Raw genomic sequence first — 10,099 nt, forward strand, 5'->3', positions numbered from 1 at the left:
TGTCAAATGTGTTGCTGCGCAAGATGATAAACGCATGACATAACATCGCCAGCATGGCGCGAGTCACCCTCTTCCCCCGAGGACAAGCTTGTTTATATGCGCTGTTGGGCCCCGGTGCTATTGACTTAGCTGGGCCTCCCTTGCAGAGCCTGAGAGGAAGAGGCCACGTGATACTGGGATACACACACATGAACCAGAGACACTGTACAACTTTATTTTCACACGTACTTATGCAATGATTTTTTTGTCCACTTGTGCAATCCCTTGACGCTACAGTTTTATACAAAGGGAGACAAAGGGTACTTAGGACACTGCCAAGTAGAGACTGTGGGTTAACATGCTCCAACAACAGGATAAGCTTATTCAAGCATTTGTTTATTTTGTCCCTTCTAGCAGTATAGCCTCATGTTACAGTAGAAGGGTTTACATGGAGCCTTATATTCCAGTTAGAATGAAACCAAACCCAAATCAAATGAAAGTACTCCACGTAAACACTTCATTTGGACTAACAAAGGTGGTCTTTTCCTTTTTGTCGTCTTTTGCACTCCACATAGTGTTTCTGCAAAGAACTTTTAACTACTTATACCTTGTTTTGAATAAGGATGATGCTTTAATCAAAATAAAAAGGATAGATTAACAATTATTCTGAAACAACACAGCCTTTTATTTGAGAAAAAACGAATATCATAATGTAGCGTTACAAGCGTGGGGGTAGCTTTGTGTGTAAGTAGTGGGAATTATTAACATACACTGTGTTAAAATAAAAACAAAATTACAATAGCTATAATGTGCCTGACTATATATACTTTTTTTAAATGATCGAAAACAATTTCAATCTACTGTTCCTGTGAGTACATATATTTTTCCTCCAATAAAAGACAAATGCAAAGAAAATAAGCAGACCTTGTATGTTGTCTCATGAGGGGTCGACAATAAAACAGTACAATAGCCAACGACCCTACAAGGGAAAAATCTGACATTACTGTGAGAATGAACAGTATGAGTCAAAATAAGTGAACATTTCAACTCAAGAACTGTAAGATTAGATTAGATTAGCATTTGTTTGTTTATGCTCTTATTTTGGTCGTGATGTGTACTAAAATGATAAACGTCTCTCATAAAAGGCTGTCAAATGGATTATAAGGGACTTCCTGCTAGAACAGCCGCAGATGCTGTGACGCATGACATTTCAGTTTTCAATTCAAATTTTTCCCCACTGGAGTTGAGGAAAGAGTAAATCTAGTCATTTTCAAAAAGATGCACCAGGGTCCTTCGGAAATGGACGTGCAGAGGAACTGGCAGACGTTCCCATCCCTCCCTTTGTGTAGATTAAAAAAAAAAAAAAAAAAAAAAAATCAACCTTGGGGAGGCCAGACCTAAACAATGTGTGACTCTTCAGAGGCCCATTACTGCTCTTCTCACCACCACACTCCCCCACCATTAACCATCTCGGGGGCCGCTTCCTGTTTGTGAAAACCATTTGTTGTCTTTCACATATCTGAAACACTGAGGAGTGTGCAGCGGCGACAGCTTTTTACATCTTTTGGGGGTCAGACGTTTCCATGACGTTGAAAGCAGGGGTAGGGCAGGGGGCAAAACAATTTGTCATGAATCAGGAGTGGGCAAACTTTAGTGTTATATTTTAAATGTATATTTATTTCACAAGACTCTTAATGTTATTTTTACCAAAGAGATAATTGATCACCTTATTCATGCAATGAATGCAAAATTACATTTTGATTAACCAATTTCAAGGAAAAAATATAATAATGCACAAAACAAAGGACTGTAAACAGCCCACGCACTAAACTATAGAACAGTAGGTAATTTACAGTAGATAGTCTTGAACCTACATAACCGCAGGAAATTCTGTCACCCCTTCTCAGAAGTAGAAGTTGAGTCACGCTAATCAAGGTAGACACACTAGCAAATGTTGTCAAAGCCTTGACTGCCCCCAAGAGATGCTATCGAGTCGCCCTTGAAGCACACACTTCACAATGTGAAGTTCACATGGACAAAATAAGTTCATTGTTCAGGACGGATACCAAGAGTTTTACAGTAGTCTTGCCGGGTCAGAGTTCTGTAAATTTTTGTGGTACAATTGTAAGATACAATAGTTAAAGTCATTATATCAATGGTTACTTAGTAAGCAAAGGGTGACAGTACTTACCAATATCAAATACTGATGAATTGATCAATTGGAATGAAAATGTGTTTATTTGATTTGGTTTGTTTGTTTGCTTTGATTAAAAAAAAAAAAAAAAAAAAAAAAAAAAAAGTAAAACAATCATTGAACTTGGCATATATTTCACTGAAGTTGAACACTTCTCATTTAAAGGAATCTGCAGTAGGCTTCGGTGCACTTTATTAACCCCCCAGTACTAGAGTGGGTGGTGTTCTCTAACAGTTGTGGTCTCCCTAAGGTAAGTCTTTAACTGAATTTCTTCAGACGTTTAATAAAGTCTTGTGTTGAAGGTGCAGGCTTCACTTCTCTAGACAGTTTTGCAGCGTAATTTACAGTCGGCTTTAGTGTTGTCATGTGACCTAGAGGTATTGTCACACAGCTCCAGAAGGGACAATATAAATGCAACTTAAATGCACCATGGGGCAGTAAGGTGCAGTCACAGATAATGGGTAGATTTGTTAAAAAGACATAAAGGAGACCGTCGCGACCTATCTGCAGTAATATAATTTTTTTTCTGAGTAGAAAGAATGTATGCCTTTGTGTATAATTATTGTGTCTTTCTGCATAAATTTGTGTAAAGATATTAGGCTCTTAAAGAGACAACAATGCTATTTTGCTAACATGCTAATGACATTTTGCATTGTGTTAGCATTAAGCTTTAATCCTTTTTCTGAGAAATCTAAGTGAGTCAATAAACAGCCTTAAAACCAAACACCCATAGAGTATTTTTGATTGGCTGTATGCTAGCTGCCAAACTGCACAGACTAGTAGTGAAAATTTGAGCAGGAGTGGAACAGGGTTTTCATGTTTGCAGCAAGCAATTTAAAGTATTGTGTTACATTCGGGTATTTCATGTGTTAAAGTGGAGCTAAAAAGATCTGGGAAAAGAAAATTAAATGCAAATCATGTTTGGAATTCAGTTGCCGTTAATGTTATATAACACGAAAATGGGAGCCAGGGTTATAATATTTGGACATTTATGAGGTTAGAAAGGGGGCCAGCGCGTATGTAAAAATATTATTCCCGCGTCAGGCACATGTTGTGGTCGTAAGTGGACAAGACTGTCATTGTTACTCACCTAGTCAGGAGGTTCACCATAAACAGTCAAAATTGGGTATTTTGAACTTACCTCACAAAAATGGGGAGGTATGGTATCACATGTGGCAGTGGTAAAACACGGAATGTTCAGCAGGCATAACATTTTTGTAAGCATTTAGAAACAGTATCCTCAATCATAGCAATGGCATTTTAAGAATCTTTGCGGCAGATGCACTGCAAAGCCATGAAACAATTTATGAAGCAGTCGTGCTCTGCAAGTAATTAATTTTGGTGATTATGTGAAATTTATTTGACTTTTTGATCAGAGGTATGTGCTTATGTCAGGTTAACTTGAATCACCTGTAACCCTTTACATAAGTAACAAGTGTGAGAGCTGTAGGAGGGTCAGCAGTATATTGTTACTTATGGATCAGTTCAGCCATGCCATTTGGCAGCTCGTTTTAGGTAAATGTACAATGTTTGAAATTTAATTTGCAAATGTACTATATATGTTTGGACTGAAAGCTGTATTTTCCCAAGAGGAAACAATTATTTTGAAATCATCTCCAAAGGAAAAAGTCATTTCTGTGGGAGCTTAAAATTGTGGTGGTGGTGGTGGTGGTGGGGGTGGGTGTTCAAAGCTTGTTTGGTATCAAATCCCAGTAGGGGGAAAACAAAAAGCAAAACTTGTTTTGATTAATGTCATTGTTTTTTTTCTATAATTAAAGCCAGCAGTTTTTAGTGATTCAGTGGTAGAGATTAAGGCTGTACTACACAAACTGAGATGATTAAATAACAGGGCACTAGGAGCATGACGAAAGTAGGTAGGGAACACCCTTAGAACTAGACACAGAAATTGAGAGAAAAGGGCACCAAGCTGAATTTTTTAACTTGTGAGAAAAATAAAGCCTAACGGCAGCACAAAACAGTTTGAGCAGAATAACACAGGGTCAGTAAATGATAATGTCATTAAAGAATACAAGCCTACCTTTCATGCAGCTTCACAGGTATATCCCAGGTGATCCTATTTCCCGTTTTGGGATGAGCCATCTGATCAGTGATGTTTCGTCGTTGTACTTAGTGGGCTCTCCAAATAAGGAAAAACGAAGCTTGCATATTGATGCCATCGTTCAAAAGGCCAAAAACTTGCCTGGAAAAAAATTAATGAATTAATAAACTTTGTTGTTGAACTTTTGGGATAAAAATGTGTGCAGTCAAAGTCACCTACGTGCACACAGATATGTATTTTTCTTAAAATCTTAACTTTGTTTTTAACGTTAGTTGTCTACAGGGCTGCAGCTATCGAATATTTTAGTAGTCGATTAATCGATGGACTAGTTTGTTCAAGTTCGAATAATCAAGTAATCGGATAAGGAATATGAAAAGTTAAAATACCTGAGCTCAGCCTCAAATGTTACAAATTGTTTTTATAAAAATGAGGATCTACGTACAATAAAAGAACAATTGGATAACTTACATAGAAAAAGTCAGCTAGCTTAAATGCTATAAAATGCTAAAGTTTTTTTCTTCTTTTTTTTAACAATGCTCCTAACAAATGGTTCAGACACATATTCCCACAAAAAACGGCTAAATATACCTATAAACTAAATTAAGAATGCATTAAAAACCATTTGCTCAAACAAAAACTTATCTTACGTTGGTCTTAACAGGGAGCAGTTGGATTAAGCCATGTGAAAAGAGGCAGGCCAGAGGGCAGTGTATCCACTCTAATCAAAACTAAATGCAAACACTTTCAAAATAAACCATTACATCACCACTTTAATTAAACAAATACTCAAAGCAACAAAATTTAATTTGAATATTTTTTTCTAATCGAATACTCGAGTTAATCAATTAATCGTTCCAGAACTACTTGTCTATAAACCGTGTAAATAGAACTCCAATCAAGTAGTTTGCACACAAAGCTGATGGTTGACAGCTGATGTGGGCTGGATGTCAAACTTGCGATAAGTGGAGCACCGGTGGGTGGTGTTACACAATTTCAGCATTGAAATAATCAGAATTACGCCATTAGAAAATCAACTTAGTCTTTGCTGCAGAGTGTGAAATCCCTTTGAGGTAAGAGCAAAGGTTAATTCTTGATTTTGGCCTCCCTGTGTTCCACCAATTATTTGGGATGATCCAGCACCTTATTGACCAGTTCTGTCATAATTGTAGACTTGGTCACAATAGTGGAGTATTACATTCAACAGCAATTGTTTTTCCTTAAGACTCCTGGTGCTGTTGTATATCCTGTCATATCTGTAAATATGTGTCGCCGTCAAGATCATACACGTGATGAGGGTATAATGTATGCAGAAGCGAGAAGTCAGTCTGGCGGCAGCGGTGACTGGCCTTGTTTCCTGCGATTTAGGTTTGTGTTATTAAGGTCAGATTTTTGTTTTACATGTTAAACCTGGTGAAAAATTGTTGACTAAAATCGCAGTAAATTGCACCTGTGGTGACGTGAGCAATGGCTATAGATTAGCCTGATTTTACAGCACTATTCAGCAACCTTTAAAATTTAATAGCCAACTTTTTTGTCAACCAAATTACATGATGTTGTTAAGATTTTGATGATTCTGATAGTTTTTTGTTTTTTTTTAATATCTGTGCCGTGCTTTTAACGTTTTCAACCACATACCTAATTTAGAAAAAGCATTCACAATCATAACTTCAACAATAATAATTATCAACGTGAATTCAAATAAAATAATGCTTCAATCAATACAATGGCCATCTGATTATCTTATCACCACACATGAGAATTTTAACTTGAAACCAACAACAACAAAAAACAAAAAGGCAATCCCTACCTGGAAATTTGAGAGGGAGAAAGTCGCCGGCATCTCAGACAAGAACACTTCCAGTGGCATGAATCCGCTTCCACACACGGATGGGCATCACTGTACCTGCAGACATTTGTCACAAACTTGAGAGCGGCAACACGCATGCAAAGTGATACACAGAAGATGCCTTACAGTGTTACATCCGGGATTCATTATTTCATATTCATTTGCAGTGGTAGAAGAGTAATCGTAATTATATTTTTGGAAATATGCAAGCTGAAATTAGTGATTAATAAAAGAATGCTAATAAAACATTTTGCCATTTCTTTACCAACAAGAAACCATATTAAAAATGTTTTTAAAATATTAATGTCGTAATATGCATTATGTTTTCCATGCCATAAACTAAAAATTATGTATACATTTTTTATGTCATGTTTTATTGTGGGCTACTATTTATGCACGTGTGTTTGAAGAAAATTTTCATTCATTTTGATATACAGTATGGAAAGTCTCAGCCAAGGAGAAAAAGAGCCAAAACACATTTGTGCATCATGCAGTGCAGAACATTTTTCCCTTACCTTCCTCCCTCATTAATCATGGCCTGACCATGGAGCTGTACAAACAGTTTCAAACTAATTCTACCTTGAGCAGCCACAATAGTATCACACGTCTAATAATGACTCTATTGTATGACTCATGGTGTCTCAAGTACAAACTGGATCTGAGGTGTAGACATATGAATGCATTTTTGGAAGGAGAAGGTACTTCGTAGCAAACGTACAAACAGTTTAGTGTAGCCCACGCTCATCAATGAAACATCAGTCAAAGCCAAAGCATGAGGATATCAAAGTACAGCTAAAGTTGTAATGCAAAACTTTCATTGTGCAACGGCAACAAATGGGAAACACGTGTGAAAATAAAACATTACATTTGGATAACTGTCAAGTACAAACACCGTGGAACAACATGCACCACCTTGCTGAACAAGATTGATTCTTTTGGGAGATGCACTTACTTGAGATGTTCGCTGTATGGTCACACATTGCAGGGTATCATCTTTCCTTCGGCAGGTGGCTGAGGGAAACAATTTGGCATTTCGAAAATGAGGTCGCCTCTGCCCGTAATCGTCACTGGACGGCCGCTTAAGCGTGAACGCTGCTAATCACGTCAAAGGGATCTGATTAGCAAGAACATGGTCGAAGCATCACGCCTCCAGGCGATGACAAACATCCTACATTTGAGTCTTGTCCTCTTTACCGTCTTTCAGATGGAACGTGTACAGAGATAAAAAATATTCTGAATAGTCCGTCACTGACAATGATTTCCAAGCACCAGAGATATGATGTTGGCTGTTTTTTTTGTTTTTTTTGACAGGATAAGGAGTGGAGGAAATTGATGGCCTTGCAGGATTTGCCGACTTGTTCAATATAACAGTCAAGCCTTTCAACCTCATTTAGTTTGGCTAGAGAAACTGAGGTATCGTGACGGACCCTAAGGTCTCGCTTGAAGTCATGAAGGCAGTTTGAACTCACCTCTGTTGGTGTTGCAATTTTAGAGTATTTTCTGTAAGTCTCTGTCAAATTTCGAGTTGAATTTTAGTCCATTGTGTGCAGAACTACAATTATAGGAAACTGAACTGAGTTTGTGCACTCTTAATGATTGATGAGTCTAAAATTTGAGCATTACATCCTGCAGTTTAAGATGTGTTAAGAGTGATAGTGAAAAGGGTGATAATGATGATTAAAACGATCAACAACAATTTGCAAATGTTAAACCTGTTTAATATTTACAATTGCAAATCCTTGTTTGTATAGTGTGTTTGTTTGCGCGTGACTTTTCAGTACTGTTTTTCCCCGGTGTCACTAGCAGCCCTGCAGTACACATGCACGTTCATGGTGCCAGTGATGCTTTGATTCATGGTGAGTAGCGAAAATATATTAAGTGCTGTCAAAATTGAAGCTTTAAACTTAAATCTTGTACAGCTAATTGATTGATGTCAAATATATACTGTATTGTATATATCAGGTATGTAAAGTGGTGCTGTCTAAGTTAAAGATTTAACTTAATTTTGAGAATGTGTATTCCGAACATTCGGTTTTTCATCACTTCCTAATGAACTGTCACAGTTTGACTTTAAAGGTTTATGCATTGCAACATTCTTGTCCGAATCCTTACTTTCAGCTGCGTTCGACTTCAGAGGTCATACTGCAGGTGCCGAGTTGAATAACAGTGTTAATTTGAAAGCGGCAACAGAATAACGTTTCACATTGCAAACCTGAACTGAACCCTGACCATCAATTTAAAAAGTACTCGAGAGGAACAACAAAAACAAAACCTTTCTGCAATCTTCTCTTCACTCTTAAATCGTCGCCATCTGTTTTTTCTCGTACCCGAGGGGTGTATATCAGTATTGTGCGCTGCTCTTGGTATTGCAACAACATCCTGTCCCCTCTGAGAAGTATTTGTTTTGTAAAGAGCAGCTCTTGGAGATTCACTGCTCGATACATAACTGACATCCTGAGAGTTCTTGCGGGTCAGATCCACATTGTTTGATAGCCCGGAGAACGTGTGGCACGTCTAACGAGGGAATTCTTAATTGACAAGCGTAATGGAGGCTATACGAGACTCTGGAGGTGTAAATGGCTCGGTTGCCGAGTTTCAGGATGGACCTGACTAATGACAGGCATAAAGACTGAAGAGGCCTCGGGTACACCAATTCACAAACAACTCTCTCACCTGGTTCCTTTGACCCACTGTCGCCTTTGTAAACCGATGACTCTGTCACACCTGAGCGCCCCAAAGTCACCCGGCCGGACTGTGACTTACACCCCCCTCCAAGTGTGTTTGTTTTTCCTTTCTTTCCTCGTTTGTCCATGCTGTGGCTGCTGACAGATACCTCATCCATCATGATTCATTAACGCTGCGGCAACTTCGGAAAGGGTGGCCCATGTAAGAGGGTGAATGTGACCCACTTCTCCGCACCTGTTAAAACCTTTAGACAGAAAAGAATGCTGTTTAGCACTGATGCATGTTTAGAAATAGAATGAATACTTCACCCTTTCGCTCATTTGCGGGGCTTCCCTGCAAACCCCAAAACAGTGACAAATCTAAAAAAAAAATAGAATAAAAATAAAACATTTGATGAATGAGAAGAGTTGTCAGTGGAGGAAACTTCAGTAAACAAATTGCCCGGCTCCACCCCCATAATAGCCCCGCCGAGGGCCGTCTCGCATTGGCTATTAATACAGCCCGATGACAGACCCCGTCACAGTCAGAATGCTTGTCCCTTTCATGTGACGATTTGAGTGTTGTGGGGGGTACTATTGATGAAAGATGAGCACAAAAGTAGACCAAGAGAGTTAATGATACTTCAAGCACTAGAAATGAATTTGCTCTCAATGCTTCTCCACAATTTTGATGCACGCCAAGCCAGAGTGCAGTAAATAAGGGACGGAACACGAAAATCGAGGGGGGAAAAAAGGTACTGCCACGCCCTCAAAAGTTTACCCTAAAAAAATGGTTTTGCTATATTCTCAATTTTACAGATACCAAATGTGTTTTTCTAATATAACATTGATACTACATTTCCCCAAAAGAAGATGAACTATTGATGCTGCACTTGATGAAAAAAAAATCCTAAGGCTGTTGGTATTTCAGTTTAAATGTTATTAAATGTGGGCGGCATGGTGGGAGAGTGGTTAGCATATCTGCTTCACAGTTCTCAAATTGTTGGTTCAATCCCTGCATGTTCTCCCTGTGCCTGCGTGGGTTCTCTCTGGGTCCCACATCCCAAAAACATGCATGGTAGGGTGATTGAACCATCCAAATTGTTTGTAGGTGTGAGCGTGTGCGTAAATGGTTGTTTGTCTCCATGTGACTGGCTAGCAACCAGTTCTGAGTGTATACCCTGCCTCCTGCCAGTTGTTAGCGGATAAGTGGTTCAGAAGATGTTACTAAATGTGTACCTGTTTACACAACAGATGAGCAGTTTTTCTACAACTGAAACAAATGTGAACCCAACCATAACCTTAAAGTTACTGTAAAGTGAATATAAATATGCATTCTAAATTTGACAAACCACACT

General features: G+C 38.4%; 1 long non-coding RNA gene across 1 annotated transcript in view; it reads right to left on the minus strand.

The window, feature by feature from the left end:
- Positions 1–4,193: 4,193 nt before the first annotated feature.
- Positions 4,194–10,099, minus strand: part of LOC130908475 (uncharacterized) — a 45,438-nt gene continuing 39,532 nt past the window's right edge. Inside the window, exons 5-7 of the long non-coding RNA XR_009061602.1 lie at positions 7,031–9,007; positions 6,040–6,135; positions 4,194–4,373 (exon numbers count right to left, since the gene is read on the minus strand). This is a non-coding gene — a long non-coding RNA (uncharacterized LOC130908475). The remainder of the gene's footprint in view (positions 4,374–6,039; positions 6,136–7,030; positions 9,008–10,099) is intronic.

Source organism: Corythoichthys intestinalis, chromosome 20 (genome assembly GCF_030265065.1).
Source record: "Corythoichthys intestinalis isolate RoL2023-P3 chromosome 20, ASM3026506v1, whole genome shotgun sequence".
Taxonomy (NCBI): domain Eukaryota; kingdom Metazoa; phylum Chordata; class Actinopteri; order Syngnathiformes; family Syngnathidae; genus Corythoichthys; species Corythoichthys intestinalis.